This window comes from Adiantum capillus-veneris, chromosome 1 (assembly GCF_014529385.1).
Source record: "Adiantum capillus-veneris isolate H3 chromosome 1, ASM1452938v2, whole genome shotgun sequence".
Lineage (NCBI taxonomy): Eukaryota > Viridiplantae > Streptophyta > Polypodiopsida > Polypodiales > Pteridaceae > Adiantum > Adiantum capillus-veneris.
Window position 1 is genome coordinate 113,855,039 of NC_140931.1, and position 13,677 is coordinate 113,868,715.

A 13,677-nucleotide genomic window follows, 5' to 3' on the forward strand; every position below is an offset into this window, starting at 1 on the left:
AAAATATATTTTTAATCCCATCGCCCATGGTATGTTTGTTTTGCACATAAACGGTGTAAATTTTTTTTTTTTGGATTAGATGATATTTAAAAGCACATTGCTTTTTGAGAACGTTGAAAAGCATGAAAAAGAAAAAAAAAAGCACAAAGACCAAAAAAAGCAAATTTTTCAAAAAATGAACTTTGGCTTCACTTGGCTTACATGAGCTAGAAAACAAACCTGTGTTTTCACCGAAAAGCATGAAGAGCATCCAAAAATCATATATCTATAAAATTAAATCTTGGCTCCCATGGACCTAGTAGAAGAAGGATCCAATGCTACTTTTTATAAAAAGAATCAAAAAGTGCAAAAATTGAGAAAAAATAATGTTCCCAAAATTGAACCAGGTGTTTGTCTGACCTTGCTTTCTACTCTACCTAAAATAGAACCTACAAATGACCTTGCTTTCTACTCTAATGCATCACAACATTGCACAACAAGCATTCTAAACTAAAACAGTGAAAATAAAATCATGTGTCCAAGAAAATCCATTTATACTATGAAGAAACGCAAAAATCAAAGATTTTATAGCCATCTTGTTATAAAGAATCCATATAGATGGATGACATGGTCACATGGGATTAGGCCATGCAATCACAAAATAACTCAATTGTCAACAATGAGACATGGGACTCATTTAAGTTTCCAGAAGACAAGCTGGTCTTACCTTGTAGATGGGTTTACGAGAAGAAGTTTACATCTAAGAATCCTAAGCCGAAGTACAAAGCTAGATTGGTTTCTAAGGGGTTCAAGCAACAAAAGGGAGTTGATTTGATGAGTTGTTCATGGTCAAGATGACTATACCGCATGTATTGCTTGCACTAGTAGCCATTGAGGACATGGAGCTTGTCCAAATGGGCATGAATATTTCTTTTCTTCATGGGTATCTTGAAGAGGATGTTTACATGAGGCAACCTAAAGGTTTTGAGTAGCCTATCACGGAGGAGCTCTATGAAAGATTTGAGGGAAGCAAATCATTTTCTTGGTATGTGTATGAAGAAAGACAAGAAAAATAGTATTATTGACTTGTCTCAGGAATTCGTTGAGAGGGGGGGGTCTCACTATATGTAAAGCCTATATATTGTGTGAATTCAAGGGCTATTTATGAAACCCCTTAGATATGAAAATTTCACCAAAAAATATGATCCTTTCCCTACTCAATCTATAATTTTTTTCAAGATCATTTTTTCAACACCCTTCTGTAAGTGAAAATGTGAGAAAATAGAATAAACTAATCCCTACTATTGAACCCACATAAGAGGAAATTTTTTATTGTAGTGAGAGTTCTTGAACTTACAAAGAGATATATATATAAGTTTTGAAATTTGAAAAAAAACTTACAGATTTTAAAAGAAAAGGGTACATTATATTCCTTAAAAAATTCACAGATAAGGGGGTTTACAAACATGTCTTGAACGCACATGATATGATAGTTTTTCACATAGTGAACCCCCTGAGCTTGGAACATGAGCTTGGAACATATCCCATAGAACTTTAAGAGCCTAGAGAACACTAAAGACCACTTTCAAATTTGTTGCACCCTTCAAACCTCCCAAATAATAGGACATCAATAAATAAACCCATATTCATAGCATCACTCAAAACCTCATGGCATATCTATCATCATATGATTCATCAAAAACTTCATGGACATGAAGAGCATCTCCATATAGCGCAAAACCTTCATCAAGAAGAGACATAAGTTTCACATCATCCATCTTAGAAGACTACTCCAGTCTATCTGTATTATGCTACAAATTATCCTTATCACATATAGTTTGCAAAAGGACTATATAGCCCTTAAATTTCTCCTCAACCCCCTCATCATCCCGCAGATATCTTTGTATTTTTGAATCATAATAATTTTTATACTTTTGAAAAATAGCGTCTACATCCCTTTCCATTTCATCACCATAACTGGGAGCTCAAAATCCTTCTAAATCTTCACCTGGAAGACCCACATTCTTCATTCTCAAAAAGAAACCTTTCGATAAACCTTCTCATATTTTAGAGAACCCTCAAGCATAAGCACCAGACTTCTTGCAAACCTCTCCTCAATATCCTCATCTTCTTTTGAACATCTCTACATCTTTGTTTCATAATACTCTACAAGAGCAGTAAAAGATTGCCAATCATCTTGCACCCCCTCTGAATGAGCACTTCCATTAGTATAGTCTACAATCATTAAATCCAAGACAGAAACATCTTCCCCATCACTTAACTTTGACTTTGGCATAGAGTTGAAATCCTCTTCTTGCTTCAAGTTATCACTTTTCCAATCTATAGTAGATAGATGCTCATAAACGTGCTTGCACTCACCCTATGACATAGACCCTAATCCACACTTATGCCCCATATGTTTTTCACATACCCGTAAACAACCCAAATCCTTAGAACCCTATAGCAATCCATGGAAAGCATCTTTTTTTGCATCTTCACTTAGACTAGAAATGTCACCCATATCCTAAATCACCCCACTGAACAAGTTTCTTGCCATGTTTTCCATCCTCTGATGCCACTACAATCTATATAGCACCCATAAACACTTCTTTGTCTTCCATTTCTAAATGTTGAAGCTTCTTAGATTCATACTTGGATAAAGAATCTGGATATATCATTCTTGCAAGCATAGTCTCCACTATGTCTTTATCACTAGCATTGGCCAATAATACCTTGTCATCTTGGAGAAGACATGCATCAAAAAAATATTCAAACCTTGCTTCAATGGGAATCTTTAATAGTTCTTGAATTTTTCTCACTTGTATGGCTTCTTCATCTCTAGATGCATGCTATTTTATTTCCAAATCTAGATAATTCTGTTTTGACCAATTTATCAAAGACATCCCAATTGTTGGAAAACTCTATTGCAAACCCTTGAATTTTCTCATCTCACTCTAGAATCACAATCATCAAGTCTTCTAGAATCACTTAAATCGTCATCTTTGCTTCATAACACTCAATGTACCCTTAAGGATCATATCCGTCAAGAATGTTCATATTGATTGTGTCATAATGTCTATTGCTTGTAGATCAGCCGTCTTTTCTCCTACTCACATTCCACTTGTTTCATATTGGATTCATCAGGATGTCAAGTTGAGAAGAATCTTGCTCAAGAAGCTGTGTTATTGTAGCTGAACAAGTGTGGGACCTCAAGCTACATGAGGTTTGAGAGAGAAAAATGACACAATTCAAATAAATTTTGCACTAAAGACCCAAAAATGCATCCTTCACTCTGCTTTCTTTGATTACAAAACCCTAGTATACACTTAAACTTTAAAAAAACTATGTGATTATATTGAACCCAGGTAACAAAATCATACTAAGGACAATGGTGGCCAACAACTGCAACATGATTTTGTGATCGGTGTTGCCTCAACCGACGAGTCTACACCAATATGACATGCTACCTAAATTGGTGAATCTGCACTAATGCTGCCTTAATTGGTGGATCTGCATTTACCATTGTGATACCACTGCTACAAACGGAGGCAAAGTGGCCCTGCAAAATATCCCAAACAGCCATCTTTTCTCCTACTCACATTCCACTTGTTTCATATTGGATTCATCAAGATGTCAAGTTGAGAAGAATCTTGCTCAAGAAGCTGTGTTATTGTAGCCAAACAGGTGTGGGACCTCAAGCTACATGAGGTTTCAGAGAGAAAATGACACAATTCAAATAAATTTTGCACTAAAGACCCAAAAATGCCTCCTTCACTCTGCTTTCTTTGATTACAAAATCCTAGTATACACTTAAACTTTAAAAAAAACTATGTGATTATATTGAACCCAGGTAACAAAATCATACTAAGGACAATGGTGGCCAACAATTGCAACATGATTTTGTGATCGGTGTTGCCTCAATCGACGAGTCTACACCAATATGACATGCTGCCTAAATTGGTGAATCTGCACTAAGGCTGCCTAAGTTGGTGAATCTGCACTAATGCTACCTAAATTGGCGGATCTGCATTTACCATTGTGATACCACTGCTACAAGCGGAGGCAAAGTGGCCCTGCAAAACATCCCAAATAGCACACTGCTAACCATAAACAAACAAATATGCATACCTGACAAATTTCACAATGCATGATCCAAGCTATACGGAACAGAGAGAGACAGAGAGCGAGAGAGAGCACGTGAAAATGCACCTCCTAGACCGGAGTTCTACATCGGCAGCGAGAGCGAAGGGAAGAGAGGATAGAAGAAAGACACAAGCACTGGGTGCAATTTGCCCCCATGTAAGAGTGAGCATTTTCCTCTTGCATGTATTTACTTATAGATTTCTTGAATGCTCAAAATGAGTACAAACTAGCCGGTCGGTCATAAATGGCCAAAGCTCATAAAGAGCACTTGAATAATAAGAAATGTACATAAAAGATATATCTTGTGCCATAGTCCATAGCTCCTTTAGCTTTTTCCACCTGTCAGCTACATTAAATGATAATATATCAATTCCATTACACACTCCACCTTGATCTTACTCTCGTGCTCTTTGGTTGTTGCTCTTCTTTCGTGCTAAAAATCTCACTTCCTTGAAAAGCTTGTTGAACTTGTTCTTGCTCTTTCTTCTCAACTCTCCCTTCGGATTTGAACTTTCAATCGACCTCCTGCATACACATTGAACAAATCATAGCCAAGTTGTTTCTCCAATTATCCCTATCTAGCAATTGTGCAAGCATAAGAGATGGTAGTTAGCAAAAGCCGTCCCTTTTGACTCAAAACAAAACTCAGAGCTTCCTTGCTGTCATGATTCCATTTGATCTGATTTGTTTCTTGTAAAACCTTTATAACAAATATATGCAAATCCCTTAAAAATAATTATTGTACGCTATCTTTTGGCAAAAATTTCTAATTGGCTCAAAGCTAAGTTGAGGCACACTTTCCTGTGAACATTGCATGTTAAGTATGGAGCCCGATTTAGCTTGTAATTCTTATTCTAGAAAAGCACATTTGTAAGGCCCCCATTATGAGGAGAAGCCATCGTAAATGAGATAAATCACTCACTAAAATATTCCCTTTTCATCGGAATATCTTGGCCGGACAGTGGCCGGTGGATACTTGGTCGGTGGTCCATGGCCCATGGGTGGTGTTCAATGGACGATGGTCGATGGATGTGTCTACACATGGGCGGCTACCTCTCATGTGAGAGGGCAATCCATAGAGACTCCTTGGCATCTATAAACAGAGTCCTCTTCTACACATGATGAAGAAGTTGGAAGTGCAAGCTAGAGAGAGAATCATGCGTTAAGAAAATGATCGTGCAAGTTAGCAAGGGTCCAATGCTTAGCTATTGGCACATTTTCAATTTTGTCATTTAACAAGTGAATATCCAAATCAAAAGTAGATGTTTTGACTTCGAAAACATGAAGAGAAATCCATTTTCCTTCTTGCGTACCCACTATCATGACTAAATTGCACATAAAGTTGACCTTGTTTTTATGTAACTCATGCAAAAATGGTGTTTAGACACAATGCACTTGTAATGATCATCATTATGGAAACCTTCCATATACCCTTATTTATCACCTAAGATAGCGCTTAGAGCATCTAATGGTGTATCTTTGCAAGTAAACACAGTAGATGTTTGAGAAAATGGTATGGCCCTAAACGCATGCGTAAATACATGCATAGGGCAGCACCACTTAGGCCAATTGACCTCAAGGCTTTGCTACGCTTAAGGGAGCCTTGTAAATCATCCACTACCTTTTTCTTGAAGCTAAGCAATGACCATACATCAAGGATTGACCATTCAAGACTTTGAAGTGTAGGGGAGTCAATGATTTTAAGCTCAAAAAACCCCTTGCCCTAGTGGGTCTCACATAGTTGTGGGAGTAGAAGAGAATTTGTTGGTTGATGAGTTTCTTTGTGGACATGTTAGCTAATAGAAAATATCACCTCACCAATGTGGGCATGCACAACCATTAAAGTGTTAGACAGGGATTGAAGTGGTTATTATTCAAGTAGGGAAAACATGATAGACATACAAAGTAGATATGAGTCAAAGACCAAAGACTAAAGAAAGATAATCACAATTTGAGCAAGCCTCTTCCATATGTTGGAAGAGGAATATACTTGGATGTTTAAAAGGGTGTAAACATGTTGCACAATAGAAACAATACCCTCCTTCTTTTGCTTGAAATCAACATGGATTCCCTTACAATGACATTCCAAGACGTCCCGAAGTTGCATTCGATGCAATGTAGAGCGCTATGTAAACACTCACGTACCCCTTTTGAAATCCATTCGTGTGAGATCCCCAACCCGCCAATACCAAGATCGGGATGGGATCCTTGACAAGTCTCTAGGTCTGATAAAAATCAGAGTCTCTAAACAAGAAAAATCCAAGGAATAGACCTTTACCATTGACAATGGCTTGGGTCTATTGCCTTAGAAGAAGACCTAGTCCTATCTCGCAGTGGAAATGGGACAACATATTAAAAGTCCAAAAAACTATTTTGGCCCTATAACTTCCACAAATTGGGCTAAAGTATCCTCAACCAACGCTTTTTTCCCCTAACATATGTGAGGGCACAGCCGCTGGTGGACTCCTCTTCCAAGTGAAGATGTTTTTCCAAACGTTTTTAGTGCGCGAGGATGGATAGTTACCCGACTAATCAGGTCCACCCGTCCATGATTGACAACCTTAATCAACCCCTACTTACCACCCCGCACTCACACATGATTCATTTATTTTCAAATTACCATCACATTGTTTTAACATTTAAAATAATGGTTTCTTTTAACGTTCCGTCACAGTAATTCCTTCAATCAAGTATTAAAGATATTATTGAAAAGCATGCTTTTAACAAACAGACATCTTTAAACTTAGAGACAAGGTACTGTCAATCAAAATATTGTCCATAATAACCATGACCAATACTCTTCTTGTCTCAAGATCACCTAAGGGTGAAAAAACGGCACCCATTCCTTATTCACAATCCGGAGTGGATAAACCCCCACCCAAGGTTCCGGGTGTCCATACACCAACCCAGTTGCCCATACAACCGGGCGGCTCCCCTAGGATAAAAAACGGTATCCTAACTTATGTAGAAACATCAAGACATGACACGGAGTAGAAACTCATCGTTCATGGGGGTAACCGACTTATTCGTGGCTGAAAAGCCATCATTATCCATCAATTTATACCAAGGAGTCGGAGGTGTCTTGAGACAAGCTGTCTTAAGGATGATCAATTATATCTTTCCTAATTCAACCAGTTTTAACCCAAACAATTCTTTCCTACATTATAAACAAATGCACATTGGAAGTTATTCCTTTTCGAATTCTTACTCACTCCTTACGTATGCAATGCTAACTTATAAAAGAACTTAAACTATTTAAAGACTTAATTGAATAATGGAAAACCCACCTGGGATTGATCGGCCATCTGTTGTTGTGCTGGCGCCTAAAGACTCTCTTCTGTAGGCCTACTACTAGGCCCAACTTCGTCGTCGTGCGACGTTGTAGTTCTTTTTAGAGCTCTACCCTCATCATTAGATGTAGGATTGGCTCGGGTCCTTTTAGGTGCCATAACTTCTTATCCTTATAAAAAGGATGTCTAATCATTAGGTAAATTATCCAAAAGCTAGACTTAACCTTTGTATCCAATTTTACCCAAATCTAGGTTAAATTTGTAGTCTTAATTGTTAAATTCTTGACCTAGTAATTTCTAAGCTCTCCTAATTTTCTTATAATTTTTTATATCTTTTTTCTAGTTTTTCCATCGAATTTTAAGCTTGGAATCTGCTAATTTTGAGCTTAATATTTATTCTATTTATTTTCTCTTAAACATTTCATTTCCTTAACTTTATATCACAGGTTTACACTTACTATAATTGTCCAAAAACTTTTCACCGCAAAGTCTATTTATTTTAATTAATCTTCTGCTAAAAATGGGGTTTTTGGTCAATTATAAATTTCTAAACTCACTAATAAACTATGGTATAATTATCACAAGTAGATAAGGATATTTTTGACCTCTTGCAATTATCTTTGAATTTTCCAACTTAATTATCTAATTTCCATGTTTAATTTTTAGCTAAAATTAGTATAATTTGACTAAGATAAATATCTATACTAATTTTAACCTTGACATAATTACAACGGACTCTTTATCATGTAATATAACTCTGATAAATAGAATGTAATCATCTAAGATGATTTACTAATTTTTTCCTTTAAATTTCAACTAGAATTAATATAATTTGACTTAGATAAATATCTATACTAAGTTTCTAACCTTGAAATAATTTTCACGGCTTTTTCATGATGTAATATAGCTCTAAAAAATAGCATGTAATCATCTAACATGATTTACTAATTTTCTCCTTTACGTTGTGCTAAAATTAGTATAATTTGACTAAGATAAATATCTATACCAATTTTCTAGCCTTGACATAATTTTCACAGCTTTGACTATGTAATCTAACTCTAATAAGTAGCATGTAATCATCTAACATGATATACTAATTTCTCCCTTTACTTTTTATCTAAAATTAGTATAATTTGACTCAAATAAATATTTATACTAATTTTCTAAATTTGAAATAATTATCACGGCCTCTTTTGCATGTTTTCTAAGACTGATAAATAGCATGTAATCATATAACATGATTTATTAATTTCCCCCTTTAATTTTTTCTTAAAAGCAGTGTTTTTCTACTAAAATAATAGCTAAACTAATTATCTGTGGTTAAATTAATTATCACGGGTTCCTTAAGATGTATTTTAACTCTAAAAATTATCTCAAAGCTTTTAAGTTTAATTTGCTAATTTCCCCCTTTACTTTCTCTTTACAAACAGTTTTTTTCTACTAAGATAATTAGCTAAAGTAATTATCTATGGTTAAGATAATTATCAAAGTCTCCCAAAGATGTGTTTTACTCTGCAAATTCTCTCGAACCTTTTTAGTCTAATTTTCTATTTTCTTTCTGTAATTTTCTCTTAAAATAGTGTTTTTCTACTAAGATAATTAGCTAAACTAGGTATCTATGGTTAAAATAATTATCACGGGTTGTCTAAGATGTTGTTTACCTTTGAAAATTATTTCAAAGCTTTTTAGTCTAATTTGATATTTTTCCCCTTTAATTGTCTCTTAAAACCAATGTTTATCTACTAAGATAATTAGCTAAGCTAATTATCTATGATTAAGATAACTATCACAGGCTCCCTAAGATGTATTTTACCTCTAAAAATTATCTCAAAGCTTTTTAGTTTAATTTTTTATTTTCTCCCTTTAATGTTTCCTTAAAAACAATATTTTTCTACTAAGATAATTAGCTAAACTAATTATCTGTGGTTAAGATAATTATCATGGACTCCCTAAGATGTATTTTACCTCTGAAAATTATCTCAAAGCTTTTTAATTTAATTTGCTAATTTCCATCTTTACTTTTCTCTTAAAAACATTGTAATTCAACTTAAATAATTACAAACATTATTCAAAAAATTAAGAGATAATTTTCATAGTATCTTAAAAGTCTAATACAGTACTAAAAATTATCTTATCTCAATCTAAGTTTAATTAGTGTAATTACCATTAATTTATGATTAAAATGATTAATTTCAGCTCTATTATAACATAATAATTAATTAGATTAGTATCCCTAAGCTTAATCCCAATAATCAACAAAGAATTAAGAATTAGGAGAGAATTTTAGAGTGTAAATAAGTTTAATCTTCTTAATTAATTGGATTAATTAAAAAAAAGTAAGTAGATCAACATAATTCTGCTAACTAAAAAGGTTTAGTGCTAATTAGCATGAATTAGCCAACTAGAGTTTTGCTCTCTAGTGGTTTTTGAGTAGAGATCTCTCTACATGAGAGAGAAATGGCCAGGACTCCGAGTTTGTTCAAAATATGAAGCAAGGGGTCTTATTTATAGGTTTCTGGGCACTAATAAGCTCTCATAGGCTAAAAATGGTAGTTTCTTGCAGCTCAAGCAGCCCTACAGCTCAAGATGGCACCCCCTACTGCTAATTGTGTCCCTGGCAGGTCATCACCTCCCATTACCTGCCATCTTTAAAATATCAATTCTGTTATATTTTGACCTATTTTTGCTTAATTGTTAAATATCTGGGAGGCCTTTAGTAAAGTCTATGCTTAAGTGATTACTGCAACCATTCAATTTTTCTTAATAATCTAATTTACATTGAATCTTGTGGAAGGACTAGCGGGGTCAGTTTTTGTCCGAATTTAAATCTAAAAATTTCTAGCCTGGGGTTTGTTGTGCTTAAAATTCCAAAAATACCATTTTTAATTGCTTTTGAAATAGTGCTTTACCTATTTGTAAGTCCAATGCTTTCCCCTAAAACTTTGAGTTCATTCCTCTGCAGCTAGAAAGGTGGAGACCTTACAATTGGTACCAAAACAACCCTTGGGATGCTTGGTATTGTGAAGTGGATGCTCTTCCATTTGCAATTTGGGTCTTCCTTGAGTGGTGGAACTAGCCATCTGTGCTCTATAGCAATGGAGACCTTGGATTTGTAGAGAGAGGAAAGTCATTTCTAGAGGGAAAAAATCATTTTTGATATTAGTTTCGGGGCCGGGGGGGTTGAAAGGGAAAATGTTTCTTTTTGAGAATTTTTACTTTTTTGAATTGTTTTGCATGTATTTTCTTTTTTATATAGGGGTGGGTGGGTCTTTTTCCCTTGAAGGATCTCTCGCAATCATGGCAGCCTAGCTCCTATCCCCCCACTTTTCCCCTCTCTCTAGGGATAATGAAATAATTAAGGGATCAAAATAGACATCCCCCTACCACTTTTTAACTAATCAATGATATCACCACCCTCTTCTCATTGGCCAATTCTTAACCTTCCTTTAATTGAAAGGGCCTTCCAAGATTAAAATATTTCCTAATGCATCCATATCTTGGTTTTGTTGTGCAAAATTTGGGTAGGGCCAATGGTAAAGGAGCCCAAATGAGAGATGGTCTATCAAAGAGCAAGGCTAACCAATGGAGCATAAGACCTTAGGGTTAGCTTCATTGAAGACCTCCAATAATGTGTGTAAAAGTCCTTTGACCTTAGGTAAGCTAGGGCTGAGCTTGAGGCGCGGGAACCCGACCCAGCTCGAGGTGTTTGTCCTTCTTGTCATGCTTGATGACTAAGGTGCTTGAGGTGCTTGATGATTGAGGTGCTTGAGATGATTGAGGTGCTTAATGATTGAGATGCTTGAGGTGCTTGACATGCTTGAGATGTTAGGGTTGCACTTGAGGTGAGAACCCAGCCCAAGCTTAAAGTGCTTAAGGGCCAAGCTTGTGGTGGGAAGCACTACTTGCACATATATTGTTTTGCAGAATGTTGTTGAATGCATAACATGTTTGCATAACTTTTGCACAAATGGTGTAAATTGATGTAAATCATTTTGAGATAAAATTACAAATTTGAAAAGTGGAGTAGTAGTGTACCTTTTGATTTGGTTGTAGCTAGCTCTCAAGGCTATATAACATCTTTTCATGAAGTCCCTTTTTAATAGCGACAATGTTGCAACTCTTGTAGGTATTCAAGCACTTTATACCTCCTAGATAAGATGGAATGGTATGATATGATGAGAATGGGATCGTGCTAGCTAGGGTGGATGAAAGACCAACATGGTGCACACAAGTGAGTATGTGTAGGTTAGATTATCACTCAAGCGAATTAGGTTCCAAGATGAATTAACTTGGACTCATAAACACGATCTTGTAAGCCATCAAAAACTCACCATAAACAACATAGATGTAATGAAAAATGAAATGGTTTTTTATTCATGAGATGAGCTTTAAGTAGTTCTACATCCTTGCACCAATACATGTGGGATAATTCCACCTTTTCTCTCCTTAACTCATACTCTAGTGACTCTAGGATAAAGCTCATACCTTACAATCCTCCCCTTGAGGTTTGGGCTAGTACAATACATTGAAGATTCTTTATCCACTAAGGATGACACAGTATCCACACATGGTGTCAATACATATCCCCTAAGGATGACAAATCCACAAAGGATGACAAAAAAATCCTCCCCTTGAAGAGAGGCTACAATCTTCACAGTATGTCGTCGCAATAGACCAAGTTATTCTCACCTTGTTCTTCATCTTCTTCTTCGTCCTCCACTACATGATCTAATCCTTTGACAGGTTTCTTGCCTTTGTAGTTTTTGCTATTGTTACTACTTTCTCCACTTGAGTAGCATGGAGAAGGAGGATTCCCCTTCTTACCACATTTGTTGCAAGACTTGTTGGTGTAGTAATCCTTTGCTACATGTCCCATTCTCCCACAATCATAGAACTTCTTTACACTTGATAATGAGGATGCGACAAAAGTTCCTCGTGTGATGAAGTAGCATTTCTCCCTTGCTTCTTCTCCTCGGGCATTAAAGAGTTGATTACATCTTGGAAATCTGGTGTTGGATCCTTCTCCTCAATGATGGTCATTATCTCGTCAAAGCTCTGTGGTAAGGCTGCTAGAAGAACTGCAATTTTGTCATCCACTGGTAGTATTGCATTGCTTATATAAGCTAGTTGTGTGGTCATTATCTTGTCAAAGCTATGTGGTAAGGTTGCTAGAAGACTGTTATTTTGTCATCGACTGGTAGTATTGTACTGCTTAGATAAGCTAGTTGTGTGGTCATGCTTTTAAGGCGATTGACCAAGCTTGGAGTATCTTTGTCATGTTCCATTTTTAATTTGTATAGTTTTTTCTTTAAGCTGAATTTGCTCTTCTTTTTCCTAGCTCCAAAGTTTTTTCTAGTGCTTCCCATGCAGCTGATGAAGCTTCACTGTCATCAATAAAGCATACATAATTGTCATGTAGTGCAGTGATTATCAGTGTTAAAAAAAAACCGGGGTCTAGTGTATTTTAATCAACTAAAATTAATTTCGGCTAGATTTTGAGCTTTTCTTGAAGAAAATTGGTAAATTTACACAAATTTTAGTGTAATTACCGGTAAAAGCTTCAAATTTTGACCTAAAAATCATGAGAATTTCAAGTTTCCCCTTATTTTGATCGATTAGGAAAAATGTAATTTTCTAGCCGTGGTAATTATGATTTCTAAAGCATGCTCGTCCTTGGCTTGATTTTGTGCTCTCATAACTCGTGTTTGTATGTATGCTTCATCAATGGATGACGGATCAGTGATCGTTGGCTTGACTACTTCCCACAACTTCTTTTTCATCAAGCATCCTTTCACCTTGGTTTGCCAAGTGTGAAAGCCCTTCTCGTTAAATTTCCTAAGCCCTTTCTCTTCCATTGCACTAATAGAGGGCTCTTATCTTAGGATACTCTCCTAGCCAGTGTCTACCTCTTTACACAATCACAACTAAAAAACCATCCCCATAAATGTAGATTATGATATTCATTGCACATGGTGCTTGGTGCAAAAAATTTAGAGCTTAATTGCGAGAGAGAGAGAGAGAGAGAGAAATTCCTTCGAACTTTGTGAAGCTCCTCTTCACCGGAATGAAGCCCCTCTTCACAATTTTTGACATTTGCTTTGCCTTGGAGTGCGAAGCTTTGACTAGCTCGACCTTTTGGTTGGAGATCAAAAACTTGGATGCTCTTTTGAAGCTTTGATAGCCTTTGGAAAGCCTTCTTTTCTTTCTCTTAGTACTTTGCAGGAACCTCCCCCTAAAAGGATAAGGACCAAGGGAATTCCTTGGT